Source organism: Pipistrellus kuhlii, unplaced genomic scaffold (genome assembly GCF_014108245.1).
Source record: "Pipistrellus kuhlii isolate mPipKuh1 unplaced genomic scaffold, mPipKuh1.p scaffold_m20_p_110, whole genome shotgun sequence".
Lineage (NCBI taxonomy): Eukaryota > Metazoa > Chordata > Mammalia > Chiroptera > Vespertilionidae > Pipistrellus > Pipistrellus kuhlii.
This window is the reverse complement of record NW_023425417.1, coordinates 565454-576731: the sequence shown is the minus strand read 5'-3', so window position 1 is coordinate 576731 and position 11278 is coordinate 565454. Positions and strand designations below refer to the sequence as shown.

The 11278-nt window shown below is 49.9% G+C and overlaps 1 long non-coding RNA gene across 1 annotated transcript; it reads right to left on the bottom strand.

Moving 5' to 3' along the window:
* Positions 1–512: 512 nt before the first annotated feature.
* Positions 513–7627, bottom strand: LOC123652101. Its single transcript, XR_006741200.1, has 3 exons — positions 6926–7627; positions 3628–3711; positions 513–778 (listed from the first exon to the last, which is right to left on the bottom strand). It is a non-coding gene; the product is annotated as an uncharacterized LOC123652101 (long non-coding RNA).
* Positions 7628–11278: the final 3651 nt, after the last annotated feature.

The following is an 11278-nucleotide window of genomic DNA, read 5'->3' as shown; positions in this document are numbered from 1 at the left end:
TGACCTTCAAGTCAAGAATTTCAGACACTCTCAGAGAAGGCAAACACATGCTTGTTCTCTGCCAACCTCAGAGTGGGGTCTTGGGTAGCTCAGCTGGCAATGTGGGGGGCACAAAAATTGACCAGTATGTCTGTGGGGGGTAGAGCCTCTGGGGCGCGTGTGCCCAGAACTTACCACCCCTTGGGGAGGAGGGGTCCCTAAGCAGCCAACCCCTGTCCAGGGAGACAGTACAGACAGCACCCATTTGCCCGATGAGGACATGAACAGAGGGAATCAGCCCAGGCTCCTGTGATAGTACAGGTTAGTGACCGCTGGGAAGGTGCCTCAGTCCCACACAAACAGATGTAAGACAGCTGCTGGGGGTCAGCGTGCTGTCCTCTGAAGGCTCCTGGGACTGTCTGCATGGGAGCTGAGAAAACTGGCAGCACTTACATTGTAATTCATGTCCTGACTTCAAGGCTGCCAGACCCTTCATGTTCTCCTTGGGAAGAAGGCAGTTGACAGTTCCAAACAGCCCTTGAATCAAACCCCATGGACTTGGGCTGAGGTTGGGCTGACCCAGGAGATTCAGAGCCAAGAGCTCAGCTCCCTGGCTGAGGGAGAAGCTGCAGCCAGGCCGGCTCCCCAGTGCCAGGGGCTGCTGCCTACCTTCTGACTCCTGGCCCAGCTCCGCGCTCTGGTGGTCGGACTCGTTGATCCTTAGGCCCTGCTCCGCCTCCAGGGCCATGTTGTCCCCCAGCAGCTCCTCAAGGAGCTGCTGGGGGCTCTGTCCAGGCTCCTAGTGCAAGAAGAGTGGTGGGTGAGGATGCGCACCAGGGCACCCTCTGGGCAGGCCCTGCCCCGTGCAGCTGCCCTCCCTCCCCCCGGATGCAGGGCCTCCATGCACCTGCTCACTTCCTAACACACAGCTGCACAGAAGTGACTCCAACACAGGGCCCAGCTGGGACACCTACAGCCACTAAGACATGCTGCCCCAGTGGTAGGCGACGAAGACACCCGAGGTCAGTGATGTCTGAACAAAGTGACGCACAGCACAGGGCTGTAAAGCAGGGATAGGAGGACGGACAGCTCTGAGGCCCTTAGCTGGTTTAACATGTCTTGGAAAGGCCATGGGGACCGAAAATCACAGCTTAACGCACATCCTAGATGCCAGCAGAGACCCTTTTTGCCACATCAGCCACCGATATCCATCCTTTAAGGAAAGCAACACAGCAGCCAGGCCTTATCTGTGGGTTGTTTTTGTTGTTGTTGTTATTGTTGTTGTTTAATAACTATAGTAATAAAAGGGTAATATGCTAAATAGACCAGTAGTCTTCTGGACATCATTCTAGATAAAGCCAAAGTGGTGGGGAATAAAGCACAGGTGTTAGGGGTATCAGGCCGGCAGGGGAGAGAAGGTAGGAGTGATCAAACTGGCAGCAGGGGAGAGGAGTAAGGGAGGGATCAGGCTGGCAGAGGAGCAGTTAAAGGCTGGTCAGGCAGGCAGGCGAGCAGTTAGGGGCCAGCAGTCCTGGATTGAGAGAGGGATGGCTGACTGCCATATTAGGCCTGATCCCTGAAAATCAGGGAGCCCCAGATTGGAGGTGCAGTCCCAGATTGGAGAGGTGCAGGAGGCCAGGCTGAGGGCCCCTCACCCCGACACATGAATTTCATGCACCGAACCTCCAATGTATTTCTTTCAAATATATTTTTATTGATCACAGAGAGCAAAGGAGATGGAGAGATAGACATATCAATGATGAGAGAATCACTGACCGCCTGCCTCCCACAGGACACCCCTCGGCATGGAGCTACCACCTGGGCATCACCCCTTCAGCAGGCCCTGTCTGCTTTGAGGGCCTCTGTGGTGCCCACTTAAGCTGCTGAGCTTAGCCGATGACTCTTGGCTGGCAGCAGTCCCCTGTGTCCGCAGGAGCAGAAAATCAGGGAAGCACACCACATAAACCTAACACTGCCCCATCTCTGGTACCCTGATGCGAGAGTGTCTGACGTGTACAGCCTCGCCTGCTTGGATGAGAGACCTGCTGATAGGTATGGGACTTCACTGAGCCCATTTCCTTAACCAGGAAGGGGTGGGGCTAAGAGCTATCCAGGTATGAGGGCTGAGCCTAGGCCTCTCAATTCCACAGTCACTCCACTCATCTGGGCGCTGGGAAATAAATGGCTATTCGGGCGAGTTGTTGTTAAATACACAGTTCCCTTCTGAACAGGTCACACATGTCGTCTCAAAAAACCAACAGCTCTGGACAGTGTCCCGGAAATGAGGGCTGAGACACAACAGACAGGACTGAGGGCCTCTGGGTGTCAGGCACATCTGGTGTGGGACGCCAAGGCTGGCCCCTCACAGGCCCCCTCAGGGAAGGAGTCCGTGGGGCCTATTCCTGTCCCAGGGCCCAGCACACACGGGATCAGCTCTTTCCCTCATCTCTCCTCCCGCCCAGATTCCTCCCGGAACCACTGTCCTCGGGGGCTGAGTCTCCCCAGTCTGGCTTCTCAGTTTGGGAACACGAATACACGGGATGTGTCCGTTGCTCTTGGTGGGCAGTTTTGCAAGCCAGGCCCCACGCACGGTTCGAACAGCTGTGAGGGGGCAGTAGCTCCTGCTTTTCCATCTCATGTTCATTTTACCCCCACAATCCAGCACCCAAGTTTCTTGGTGGAAGGGAAGCCGTGGACCTACTGCCAGTGGGTGCGGTTCTGATCAATGCATGGCAGCGGGAAGGGTTAGCTCACAGACTCTGGAGTCGCCTGGGCCCCGTCTCTCTGCCCATCCCCAGCCCAGGGCTCGGTGCTCTCTGTCCTTGCTCATTCAATCTTCACAACAGCCCCGAGGGGCAGGCAGGGAGAGTCCCTTCTTACCCAGGAAGAGGCTCTGCACTCACCGACTGTATGTCCACCAGCTTTTCTCACACTGACTTTTCACACCTGCTCTCCACAAACTGACAGTTCACCAAACTACTCCGCACCCTCCAACTCCGCACAAAACCATTCCGCTCCCACCAACTCCTCACATACCGACTCCTAACCCTCCTACTCCATGCCTACCCACTCCACAATCACCAACTCTGCACCTAACATTCCACTTCTCCATGCCCACCATGTCAAACGGCTCTAGGTTCCGCATTCTAAACGGCTCTGCCAGCAGCTCACGCCCCGTGCTAACTGCTTTGGAATACACAAAAATTATGCCAAGCTCTCTATAAAACATCAGATCTAGCTGGGCACATAAAACATAAAGAAACATAAAGGTTAATTTATACATCCTATAACATTACAAATGGAAACTAACCACTTCATTCTAATATGTCTACCCACATTTTGAAAAATTACTTTTTTCCCATCAAACAAATTACAAAGATTTGACCCATTCCATTAAGGCAGTGTTTCCCAAAATGTGGAACGCATACCCCCAGGGGTACGGGAAGAGTTTGGTGGGGGTACATGTTGCACGGGAGTTTGGTGGGGATATGCACTACACCGTGCTTAGCTGTGCCTAATTCTATGTTCTCACGAGTACTTGGGGTACTCAGGGTTATGAAAATTATAGAAGGGGTACACATATGTCAAAAGTTTGGGAAACACTGCTTTAAGGAAGCAACACATTCACTTTATTTTGTGAAGTCTAACCTAGAGAGCTCAGCTCGGGAATTCTTCTCCCCATCCACTGGGAAGAGTTCAGACATAGAACCCTGAAGTCCACCTGTCAACTGCCTAAAAAACAATTTGACAGACCACTAACCAATATGTATTTCATACCAAACATGAACAAAGTAATGCTGTATATTTGGAAAATACTTTATTTATTTAAAAATATATCTTTAGCCAAAACGGTTTGGCTCAGTGGATAGAGTGTCGGCCTGCGGAATGAAAGGTCCCAGGTTCGATTCCAGTCAAGGGCATGTACCTTGGTTGGGGGCACATCCCCAATAGGTGTGCAAGAGGCAGCTGATCAATGATTCTCTCTAATCGATGTTTCTAACTCTCTATCCCTCTCTCTATATATATAAAAATCAATTATATATATATATATATATATATTGAGTACAGAGGAGAAAGGAGAGGGGGAGAGAGAGAGAAACATCAATGAAGAGAGAAGCATTGATCTACTGCCTCCTGCAAGCCCCATAATGGGGATCCAGCCCCCAACCCGGGCATCTGCCCTGACTGTGTATGGATCCGTGATCTCCTGGTTCATAGTTTGATGCTCAATCACTGAGCCATGATGGCCAGACTGGAAAATATTTTAACAATAGGATTTTGTATATAACTTTCTGTGGAAGCAGTACTGAATTAGCCCATGCAAGAAAGACATTTAGAGAACGAATATATAGGTATACTCAGAACAGAATTTGAAGATTTAGGCTGCCAATCAATGAGCTAAAAGTGTTTTAATTATTTCTAAACTAGTAATGGCTTTACTTGGATTAATTAAAAAACTCCTTAATTTAAGATGAATTTAAATTCTCTTATGTAGATGAAATCTTTGGACTTATGATGGGGGGGAGGGAGTACCAATTATCATTTGTATTAATTATTCCGCTCCAATAACTGTTATGAACCTGCTGAAAGTGAAACTGACAACCAATGGGTCCAAGCTGCCGATCACTACTTGAGCCAATGAAGGAGAGACAGGATTGACTCATATATGAGCATTTATTCCGTTAATGCAGCAGAATGAGGGAACAGCAGGTCACCCAAAAAAGTCTGTTGTACCGTCCTCCCTCTCCCCCAGACACCACCCCTCCATAATCCAGCTGCTTACATTGGGTAGAAGGACAAAGATCCCATAGGAAAGTAGAAATTTCAGGCCTGGGGAAGTAGGCAAGGTATAGTGGTTACAAATTACAGGCAACCAGGCTGGGCAATTAGCAGAGGGCGGGTGGCTCAGGGACCAGATTACAGGCAATGAGGTTGCCAATCTAGGCCTTTCTCAGAAACCAGGGTGTCTGCATTCCCTAATAGCTCCCAGGTCCCAGGGCTTACATCTCTCCGCCAGATTAGAGCGTGCTTTCTCTAATCAGAACAGAACAATCACGGTTAGCAGAGCACCATTAATATTCCTTATAATTATAGCTCTTCCCCAATATTCTACTCCTGCCTCTAACAAATGAACAACAACAAAAATCCCACCTCGAGGGGTTACTGTTTGATAACTACCTCAATCCACTTCTTGTGTAGAATCTATTGCAAAAATCTAACAGCCTTCATTTGTGGAAAGCATAATGAGATTTAAATTAATGTTCAACAAAATGAGATCTAACCTAAAAACAAATTTGTAGACGTAGTGAACTGAGAACACAGTAAATATTATAATTTAAAGAATCTTTATATATTAAAAACTATTTCTCTTATATTATGCAAGTAAAGATTTCAAGAACAGTTGAATTATTGAGCTTACACCAATGAGACAGTAACTGGATGATAAAAATTTAAACTCTTTGCTGCCAATTTTCAGGGCCAACATTTTAGAGAAATGATGCAAAATTTATGAACATCGAGCTATTCTAAGGAAAAGACCTAACAGTGACACAGAAAACAGGATGAGTCCGACCGAAACCACAAGAGTGAGTGCAAGCCTGGCACAGCGAGGAGCGCGTTGCACACATTGCATTACATTCAATCCACTCAAAGTCACCAGGGGTTCCATGAACTCCCACTGGCTGAGCTGTCTGTTGGACCTTGGATACGCACAAATCTTAGGAGTCATATAAGGTTTTCTTTCCTAAATTTGGTCCCATGACCTGGAGGTGTGGTTTGGTTTGTGGGAGCATCCTCTCTATGGGGAAAGGCTGTGGGTTCAATTCCCGGTCAGGGCACATACCGAGGCTGGGTGTTCACTTCCCAATGAGTGTGTGTATGAGAGGCAACCAACTGATGTTTCTCTCCCACATCAATGATTTTTTCTCTCTCTCTCTCCAATCAGTAAGCATAGCCTCGGGAAAGGATTTAAAGAAAAAAAATGGGTCTAAGGTCTTAGAAGGCAATTTTCAAATTTTTAGTAATAAATTCTTAACAAATTCCCCAATAGTTTCAAGGAATATCTTAAAGGAAGTAAATCCGAAATACCATTCTTTTATTTATGCAAGCATTTTTACCACCACCTTAGCCTGGTAGGCCTGGCTCAGTGGTTGAGCATCGACCTATGAACCAGGCGGTCATGGTTTGATTCCAGGTCAGGGCACATGCCCTGCGTGTGGCACCCATCCCTAGGGTGGGGTGTGCAGGGGGCAGTGAATCAATGATTCTCATCATCGATGTTCCTCCTTCTCTGTCTTTCTTCCTCTCTGAACTCAATATATATAAATTCCCTTAAAAACATTTTTTAAGGAAGGACAGAGGACTCGCCTGACTGGAGAGCGCAGGGGTCTCCGCTGTGGCCCCACGTGAAAATACCTGGGGAGGTGACACAGACAAGCCCCTCTCCTGATAGGCTAACATAGGGGTGTCGAACTCAATCAGAGAAGGGGCCAAAATCTAAAATCCAGCCTAAATCGCGGGCCGAATGGTTTACTGAACAGTCATAAACTGTCATTGTGATGGAAACGCAGCGGAGTGCAGTGATGACAGCGAGGTGCGGGCCACATTGCAAGGCCTGGCGGGACGGATTTGGCCCGCGGGCCTTGTGTTTGACACATGCGGGCTAACACCTCTGGTCCTGGTGGGGCCTCTTCCAAAGGCATCAGAAGGCTCTATGGTGATGCTGCTTCCCAGCTGAGTCCAGCCCCTCAGGCTACGTGTGGGGGTGCTTATCTCACAGGGGCCCCCCTGCACAGGGGCCACTCACAGGGTCTCACCACAGAAACACAGCTGCCATTGGATCCCTCTGGACGCTTGCTGAGCAGGCCGGGCACCTGACCCACAGCTCCAGCTACCTTCCGCACTTCCACCGTGGGGCCACGTCCACAGGGAACTCAACGTGACTCACCTCCGCTCTTAGCAATTTCCTCTGTTTCTCTACGGGCTCAGGCTCACGGCCCGAATCCTCTGCATGACACTGTTCTTTAGGACCAGCAGCCTTTCCAGAATACAGCGAATCTTAAAAACGTAAACAGAAGAAGGAGAGAGCATCATTTCAAACTGTCATCACTTCAACTTGGGAAGAAACAAACAACTCCACATGTGGCCATCCCTGCTGATAACACCGATGGTCTCAGTAAGACCATCCCCACTGCAGCCTCTGCAGCCTTTTAACATGAACCCGGCACCGGACCTCCACCAGACCTCCCCCCGGGCCTTGACCACTACCCACAGACCTCCCGTTGTCTGTCCTGCTCCCCTCCTCCCCCCCCCATCCACTGATCCCCCCTGTGCTCCTCCCGCCTGGCCCTGTGCTCTGTCACCCCTCCTCTCCACAGCATTGGTCATTCCTTCCCCATCCCGGCCTGTTCACTTTCTTAACTTTTGAACTGGAAATAATGTCATACTGAGAGAAAAGTTGCAAGAACAGTACAGAGACCTCCCAGGTACTGCTGTCTGAGAGGTCTCCAAGTATTCACTGTTCAATCATATAATTCACAGAGCATCACACTCGCCCATCCCCAGTGTACACCGAGTATATTAAGGGTTGCACCTCCATCTCCACAATTTTAGAACATTTTCATAGCTCACCAAAAAGAAGCTCCAAACACAATTTTTAGAAATCTATTTTTATGGATTTTAGAGAGGAAGGAAGAGGGAGAGATAGAAACATCAATGATGGGAGAGAATTATTGATTGGGTGCCTCCTGCATGCCTGCTACTGGGGATCGAACCCCAGACCCGGACATGTGCCCTTGACCAGAATGGAATCCAGGACCCATCACTCCATAGACTGACAGTCTATCCACTGAGCCACACCCTCTAGGGTGCTCCAAAGTTAACAATTCCCCAACCCCAGGCCTAGGCAACCAGGATTGTACTTCTCATCTCTGCTGACTTCTGTGTTGTTTCAATTCATTTAATTAAAAAAATATATTTTTATTGATTTCAGAGAGAAATGAAGGATAGAAACATCAATGATAAGAGAATCATAGATCAAGCCCACAACCTGGGCCTGTGCCCCGACCTCCTGGCTCATAGATGGATGCTCAGCCATGAGCCACGCCAGCCGAGCTCACCTATCTCTTTTCGCATTTTTTAAATATGGGTAGGCAACTAAGTAATTGCGGATTTTTTAAAGAAAATCAAAGACAATTTTTTCATGGAACTAAATAACTTTATTCTGTAATGTATTGCCCATTTTTGATCAATGACCTTTTGCCATCTTTCAGGCAGCATCATAATCCCACGTTCAAAAAACTTCTGGTTTTTATTAGCAAAAAAATGAATCAGGTACGATTTGACATCATCATCATTATTGAAATTTTTACCATTCAAGGAGTTTTGTAAAGATCGAAACAAAAAGTAATCAGATGGTGCAAGGTCAGGACTATATGGTGGATGTGGCAAAACATCCCAACCAAGCTCCATTAATTTTTGCCGAGTGACCAAAGATGTGTGTGGCCTTGCATTGTCATGATGGAATACAACACCTTTTCGATTTGTCAATTCGGGCCGCTTTTCTTCAACTGCATTGTTTAATTTCGTTAGTTGTTCAATGTAGACATCAGAATTGATCGTTCGGTTGGGTGGTAAGAGTTCAAAGTAGACAATTCCTTTGTAATCCCACCAAACTGATAACAAAACCTTCTTTTGATGAATATCAGCTTTTGATGTTGTTTGAGTTGGTTCACCTGGCCTGCTCCACGATCTTTTCCGCTTGATATTGTTGTAAACAACCCATTTTTCATCGCCAGTTATCAGTCGTTTTAAAAATGGATCATTTTCATTACGTTTCTTTAGCAAATCGCAGCTGCTAATGCGTTACGTTAACTATGATTCTTTCAGTTCATGAGGAACCCATGTATCGAGTTTTTGAACATAGCCAAGTTGTTTTAAGTGATTAATGCATGTATGTGATACATGAAGCTTCTCTGCAATCTCACGTATTGTACTGTGACAGTCCGAATTGATTATTGCTTTGATTAGGGCGTCATCAACTTCAACTGGACGACCAGAGCGTTTTTCATCTTTGAGTGAAAAATCACCAGAACGAAATTTGGCAAACCAATTTTGACACTGCCGTTCTTTTAAGGCTTCGTCACCATAAACAGCACATAACTTTTTATGAGCTTGCGATGCGTTTTTCCCTTTGCGGAAATAAAAAAGCAAAATATGACAAAAATGTTCCTTTTGATTTTCCATTTTTCAACGAACGCCAAACGAAAACTACAAAACAGATCAAAAAACTTTTTTTACTGATTAACAGCTGAATAGCCAACTATCAAATAACAAAATGTGTTTTACATTTGTACTACATCTGTAAACCTAAAAATTCAACTGAAGCCATATATGTGTGAAACCCGTAATTACTTAGTTTCCGATCCAACTTTTATTGATTTTTTTACAGAGAGGGACGGAGAATTAGAAACATGGATGAGAGAGAAACATGGATCAGCTGCCTCCTGCACACCCCCACCGGGGATGTGCCCGAAACCAAGGTACATGCTCTTGACCGGAATCGAACCCGGGACCCTTCAGTCCACAGGCCGACGCTTTCTCCACGGAGCCACACCGGTTTCGGCTCTTTTCGCATTTTACTGTGACCACGCAAAGCTGGAAGTGACCGTGTGGCTCACCTCTCTCCACCTGATGGGGAACCCGTTTACCCCACACCAGCCCAACTCTCCTCAGGATGGGGTTGTGAGCTCCCCAAAAACCAGACAAGCCATCCTTACTGCTCCCTGAGAGACCCTGAGGTCTCCCCAGCTGCACACATGTCTGCGTCTCAGCAAGGACCCTGGCGATGCTCAGGCAGGCAGAGGCCAGCAGGGAGGGGTGCGGACAGACTGGTCCGACCGGCCCGCCAGGCCCCATGCAGGCCGTCACACTGCAGGCAGCTCAGACCCTGAAAGGTCACTGTCCTGGCGAGGAGGCCCCTGCGCCCCCCATCCTCCCCCCAATATGAGGATTTGGGGAACCCCTCAAAGATCCCATCACCTGTCAGTCATCTGAGAACTGCTGGCCCCTCCTCTGGGGTCGATGCCAGGCAGCCGGTGGCACCCCATCCCCCAGACCCTGTGCTCCCTGGCAGTTCTGCAATGACCTCACGGAAAACCTGCAATATTTTCTCTCCGAACAAGATCCCCAGGTTAGAAACACATGCTGCTCCTGCAGAGCTCAGCCCCTCCCAGCAAACCCGCTGTGGGCCAGCGCCGCCCCCGCCCCAGGCTCCTCTCCTCCGGCCTCTGCAGCTCCAGCTCCCGCAGCTTGGACTTGAGCCTTGACCCCTTCCTTTGCTCTGTGTCCCTGGACAAATGACCCAACCTCTCTGTGATCCCGACTGGTCAGCCGGGACGAACAGAATAGGGAACAGACAGATACCTACACAGCAGTTTGCAACCGCCTCCTAAAGCCTAGTTCCCTAACCTGGGCGTCTGTCCCCGAAGCACCCGCAGCTCCCTCCCCCTCCGAGGGTGAGAGCCCCCTCCCTCCCAGGCCAGTCCCCCTCCGCCAGCCCAGGGCCTGGAACATTCTCTTAGGTCCTTTGAGGACCTACCCACAGGGCGTCCTGAGCTGGCCTGGTCCCAGTGCCTCTGGCCAAGGCTCCCGCTTGGCTGTGCTGGCCGCTGTCACCGTCGTTGGGGACCCTGAAGTCGGGGATACCCTTCGGGCCCATCCTACTCCCTGTGCCCCGTCTGAGCGGACACGGCACCCAGGCCTCCGCTCGGCTGCTCCTCCCCTCTCTCCCCTGGCTCTCCTGCTCCAGGAGGTTGGCTTTGGCCCCCAAGACATGGACAAGGCAGCCCCATGTGCCCCCAGGCTCCCGATCTTCCCAGGCTCAGCAGCTCCGTGTGAGGCCAAGGTGACAGCCAGTGAGAAGGCCCCTCACCTGACCTGTGGCCTTGACCCGTCCCCCTCCTTCTACTCCCCCCCCCCCCACGGCCCTGGAAGTCCCCTTCCCGCAGTGAGCGGCTGGCAGGCAGAGCCGGGGTGGGCAGGACCGGCAGGTGGAAAAGCAGCGAGCAGAGGCACTGAAGGCCGAGGGGACGACCTGAGGGGGGAGCCGGGTTCAGGAAGGGGCTGCCTGTCCTGTCCACGGCCCTGGGCTGGATCGGACTGGCCTGCTCTGAGGAGGCCTCCGCAGCCCTCCCCCGGCCCATGGTCCCGGAGCCCTCCTGGAGGCAGGAGCTGTGGTGGGTGGGCCACCGGCTGGGCGGTTGGTTCCAAATGCCTGGCATTGTGACCTGCTGGGGGGCTG